Source organism: Crocodylus siamensis, chromosome 4, assembly GCF_052110815.1.
Source record: "Crocodylus siamensis isolate JL-2025a chromosome 4, ASM5211081v1, whole genome shotgun sequence".
In the NCBI taxonomy this organism is placed as follows: Eukaryota; Metazoa; Chordata; order Crocodylia; family Crocodylidae; genus Crocodylus; species Crocodylus siamensis.
The window spans coordinates 181,780,946-181,787,007 of record NC_143398.1 but is presented as its reverse complement, the minus strand read 5'-3'; positions in this window follow the sequence as shown (position 1 = coordinate 181,787,007).

The following is a 6,062-nucleotide window of genomic DNA, read 5'->3' as shown; positions in this document are numbered from 1 at the left end:
AGACAGTTTGGGAACAACTGTGAATCCCATGTACAAAATAAACTGGAACCTCCTCAAGACAGGGTGGGTCACTGATTCCCTGATTTAAAGCCTTTGGCTCAAGGGGGTCAGATGGAGGAAAGAGGGCTCAGTCATGCTATTTGTGGGCAAGGAGTGAAGGGAAGGTGGCACGTGCATGTAATTTGTTGGCAGCATGAGAATTACTAAAGCAATTAATCACAAGAATGACTCAATACTTGCACATGGCCATGCTGGGTATGAGTGTCAGGCTATGCAGATGCCCTGTGGCAGGGTTATAGGTTTTCTGTTTCCTGCCGAAAAATGCAGATTTTCCCTGTTGAAGGAGAAAACTATGGATTTTCCCCTTTTAAGCAGGACATTTTGGAAAGAGCTCTCTGCAGTCTGGCAGAATTGCAGTCTGAAAGAGCTGCTTGCAAAAAGGGCAGGAAACTCTCAGTGCTGTCCAGAGGGGCAGGGGGAGGGGGTCAGTCAGGGCTTGGCTCAGACTCATTTTCCCTCCTAAGGCCTTTGGGGTGAGTAAAGCTTGCAGGGGGCTGAGGACAACTGGTGCCCCCTCCAGCAGGGCGGGGGGGAGGGGGCTGCAGGTTGGGAATGAGGGGCATTGGCAGGGCTGGGGAGCCCTGTGGGTTGGGTGTAGGTGACACTGCTGAGGAGAGGGTTAGAGATAGAAAGCCCCACACCCCTCCTCAGCCCTCTGGTGCCTGGCACCCAAGCTTCAGCGCCCTGGAGCTGCCCGAGGTAGGCGAGCCTTGGGAGACCTGCCCACAGGTCCGAGCTAGGGCTGTGTGGAGGGGTGTGATGGCAGGTCCAGGCTGCAGGCACAGACATGGACATAGCGCAGTGCTGGACACTGACACAGACACACACAGCCCAGCCCACCCCACCCCACCCCCAGCCATGCAGGCTAGGGACAGAAATTACACGCAAACCAATATAAGTGATCAGAAACTGGTTCAAAAATGTAACACAACAGAGGTTCAGGGAACAGAAACTAATTTCAAAATGGCTGAAACCAGCTTAAGATATACCTGGATGGACGTAGTATCAGACTTCACTTATTTGGGTCAAACCGGTTTATTGAACTTCTGTCCCAGATCCCTTGCAGATTCAAGTTAACTCAGTCCCCCAGCATCCCAGAATGCTTTACACCCTCTGCCTGCCCCCCCCCCCCCACGCCCCTGTTCCCAAGGTGGGCAGGTTAGCCTTGGCCCAAGCTGGCTGCTCCAACTGAACAGGAAGGTGTGCTCTAGTGCCTTCTGGCCTGTGCTGCTGCAGGCATGTGGCTGCATTTTTGGAATCAAAAGTGAATGTCTGTTCACTTGCTTATCAGTTCAATCTGCACAGCGTAGACTAACCTCCAAAAACTGAATCAAGTCAGCCTCAGGCTTTTTGACTGTCTGTACTTAGCCAGAGACATTTCTCTCTCTAAGCTTCCCCTTCATCCACTGCTTGAAGCACATTCGTAGAGCAGAGTTTTATTGTCCACTCATTTGGCTACGGCACTTCTAAGATTTTTAGGGCCTTCATTTTGGGGGTAGGGGGCAGGTTTGCCCTGTTTTAGGGAGACTATCCTAGGCACAGGCTTTCTAACTTGCTTTACCAAGTACAGAGCTCAACCCCCCCACTCTCCCTATCCTCAGGCTAGCACATTATCCCTGGCCAATATCTTTCTGGGGCTACCGCAACAAGGGGGTTGAGAGGTGTTTCATTAGCAGAGTCTTTGGGATGGTCTTTTTGTAAAAGAGAGTTTCAAAGACAAAAAAAACCCAACAAAAAAACCCAATCACAATGGGCTGGGAACAGCATTGAATACCCCCTCAAGCATGTCTACCTGGGATTTTACGCATGACTAAACTTAATAAGCATTTGCCAATAGCGCATTAAGGTGATTTAGGTCTGCGTCTACATATGCACACATAAAGTGGTATCAAATTTCTGTGTGAATAGCTAAATTACATTAATGAATGTATGGACATGCTAATATTAGTCCCAAGTCAATGGGCACAGGCTGTGTTAATGCACATTAGCACATCTACATGTTCACTAATGTGCTTTAATCGCATCTAAATTTGGTACCTGTTTTATGCAGGGACAGAATGTTCTTTCGCCACCCAAATTAGCTGCAATCAGGTGGAATATACAGCTGAATTGCGTAAAGTGCCATGCACAGTACCACCAGCTCTACCACAGGTTTGCAGAGATTGAAGGAACAGAACATGGGGGTACACCTTTTCTGAGGGAACTAGCAAGCCTGTTAGTCGTAGAAGACCTGCACACTGACCTGAAGTACATACAATACTTTGTGTAGTTGGTGGAGGTGGGGGATACTTTAATCAGAGAGGCTCTGTGAGTTGCTCTAATTAAAGTGCCCACAGCATCACATGTTTTCAGCATCCCATGTTTCAAAATGGTGGTGAGGTCACTCTAAGTAAAGCTTGTTCAGTGAGTTTTAGATAAAGTGCCCCCACTGCCATTTTGAAACTTGGGGGCACTGAATACACATGATGTGGAGGCTGCTGGAGTGTGCTAATTAGCACGCTCCAGCATACTCTCAGAAGACTCAATTAATTGTTGCGTCAAACATTCATCATGTATATAGGTGCTAAAATATCCAGTGCTGTCACTAAGCATTCATTAGTTATCTGTAGGAATCCGGGTTTTTGATTTCCCATGGAAAAATGGAGTAAACAATGGAATTTACCTTTTGCTGGAGGCAAATGCAGATTTCTTCCTTTACCAGAGAAACCCGCTGCATTGAGCTCCCTGCAGGCTGGCAGAGTTCCAGCCTGCAGGGAGCTGGAGGAGGGTGGTGAGACGGGGTGCTACATGCATCTATATGCACATGGCCCCCAGCAGCCCAAGAGCAGCTCCCGCAGGTAAGTGGGGGAGCTGGGGTGGGAAGAGGGGGATTGAGGCCCCTGTAGGGAGGGAGGAAGCTGGGCAGGGCTAGGGATGGGGCTGATGCCCAACTGGGGAGTGTGTAGAGCTTGGGGACTGGGGCTGCAACACACAGCTGTAGGGCCTCAGTGGGGAGTGGGCTGGGGCCCCGGGTGGCTTGTCCAGGGGGTGGGGCTGGCTCCCTGCTGCAGCATGCACTCCTAAGGGGGGTAGGTAGATCCTCCCAGATCTGTGAGCAGGGCAGGCACGGGCTGTGGACATGGGTTTCCACCCTGCTGCCCTCCCTCGGGGCCTCCACAGCCCGGTGCGTGTGACCCAGCATGGCAGGGCACAGCAGGGCTGTGCGGAGAAGCTCCTTGCCACTGGGAGCTCCCTGCTGCCCTGGCAATGCACCCCAGGCTCAGACTGCTTCCTCCCAGTACACACACATCCCAGTACCCTTGGCCTCACCCCCCCCAAAAAAAAAAAAAAAATTGATGGGCCATGTGAAAAGACCATCTGCCCAGCAAAAGGAGACCCTGAGCAGCCACAAACTCTGCCCTTTTATCTGCCAGCCTGATGCTCAGCCTCAGAGAAATTTCACAAGCCCACAAGCCTGCTGGATCCTTCCCTAACGGGGCCTGAACACTCTCAGCTGTCCCAAAACTAAAAAATGTTTAAAAAACACATTTTGTCTGCACCAACTCACTCATCCTCAGAGACATGCCCCGGGCTCCCACTGAAGCCCCGCCTAAAATCTTGGGCTTGGCACTACACCAAGCCCTTCATCTTTGCGTGCCAGAGCCTTGGACTCTGAAGCACATCTCAACATGGCATTTCTCGGGGTGAAAAAAAAAATTCTAAGCCTAGAGACACCCACCAAAGACCAAAGATCGCATGGCCCACACCCAGAGTTGAACTCCAAACTGTTTTATTGCCAGATTAAGACTTAGGCCAAGGAGTCACAGAAGAAGCTATTCTGCTTGCCTCTCTTCAGGCCCAGCGCTCATGCCATTTCCTGCTGCCAAAGTGCACAAAAAACCTAGAGCCCTTGGCCACCCAAAAAAAGACCACAAAAAAAAATTTCATGGCAAAAAAGAGGCCATGAGCAGCCACAAACACTTTTATCTGCCAGCCTGATGCTCAGCCTGAGACATTTCGCAAGCCCACAGGCCTGCTGGGTTCCCCCCTGACAAGGCCTGAATGCTCTCAGCTGCCCCAAAACTAAAAAATTCTTTAAAAATGCATTTTGACCACACTGTCTCACCCATCCTCAGAGACATTCCCAGGGCTCCCAGTGGAACCCGTCCTAAAATCTTGGGCTTGGCATGACATGCCGAATCTCCATGGAGGTTTTGGAATGCCGTTCCAAACCCTGCATCTTTGCATGCTGGAGCCCTGGCACCCAGATGGGCTCTGAAGTGCATCTCAGCATGGCATGCCTCAGGCTACAGGGTAGCAGATGGCATTCAGGTGAGTCATGTGACCCTCTAGGTTTGGGGCTTGCAGTCTATAACCCCAGCCATAAGGCAGAACAGACGGTCTGCTGCTGGCCAGGTAACATCTGGTGGAACGTGGCTGGGATGGTAGGGGAGGTGGAGGTCCCAGTAGGCCCAGGGAGCAGATGCCAGGGGAGAGTGGCCACAAGACTCCAGGAAGGCTAAGAAGAGCCCAGGTGGGGCTGGATTTCAGAACTTAAGCCTTAGACTTTAATAGTGCTTTAAACTGTACTTTGTTTCTTTCCCCCTTGTTGTATAATAAATCCAGCTTTTGTTGGTACATTGCTTGCAAGGGAGAAGTTTGTTCATTCAGGACACCTCAGTAAAAATCTAGTTGTCCCAGGTGTCTGGGAGGGGGCTTGAGCCAAAGCTGAACTTATTTGGGACCCCCCCAAAATTTGGACCTTATTTTTGCTAACAGGTACAGAGAGCAGACCAGCAGGGGTCAGCACTGCTCAGAGCCACAAAACAGCAAGGGGGACAGCCACAGCTTGACCCATGTCCTGGTGCAGAAGCTGCCAGGAGGGAGCAAGTGGAGAGCAGGCAGAAGCTGCAGGTCAGGAGTGAGGGTTACTGGCAGGGCTGGGGTGGACTGACGGGCACCAGCATGTCAGAGCTTCTTAGCAGCACAAAACAGCAGGAGAGGGACAGCCACAGTTGAACCCGCATCCTGATATGGAAAGAAACAGCTGCTGGGAGGGACCAAGTTGGGGGTTAGGCAGGGGCTGCAGGTCAGGAGGGGCATCGGCATTTCAGGGCTACTCAACACCACAAAACAGTGGGGTGGGGACAGCTGCAGCTGGACCCACATCCTGATGAGTGCAGGGGGTGGGGGCAGGGGTAGCTCCGATCTTCCATGATTTAAAAAAAATCCAAAATCAAATGCCAAAAGATACAAGTATTTAGAATTTATTTCATTAATAGTGACTGAGGCACTGGTAGGATTCCAAATTGCTTTAAAAGTAAATAGATCAGTAAAACATTCTGTTCAACCAATACCACACACACGTTTCATTTAATCGTGAAAAAATGTGGATTTAGTGTGGCCTCACTTCTTCAGTATGTACCCCTTCTGAATACTCTTTACCTGTTCCCACACCTCATCCCTGTGCCGGGGGGGGGGCAAGGCGGCACTTAGCAATAACAAGCAGTATCTGCAAAGTGCCTACACTATTAAACACCACCAAGGCATGAGGCACCTGCCTAATAGAAGCTTGGGAGCTCCTTCAAGAGAGAGAAGTCCTGGCCATCTAGCACGTAGTTACCATATAAATCACTCTCCTACTTTGCCCTAACCTCTGAGGCCTTCTTCAGCAGTGCCTGGCTTAGGGAAGTCCCTACATTAGTCAGAATATGTTACTGAACTCCTGCAGAGGAAACAAAATTGCCCACACCAGCTCTAAATTGAGGGATTCAGATCAATCTGTTTGGAATATCAGAAAATGGTGAGGGGGTTGGGAATACTAAATGATGCTTTTTGGTCTTCTCCTTGGTCCAGCCCAATATAAGTCTGTGATAATTGTCATATACTTACATGGCAGGATAGGCCAGAGGTAAGAATCTGGGAACATACCAGAACACGATGTAATCCAGTAGTCAAAATCTTGGCACCACCAAAATGAGTCATTGCTTCACCACATGATCTCTGACCAATTCAGATCAGCC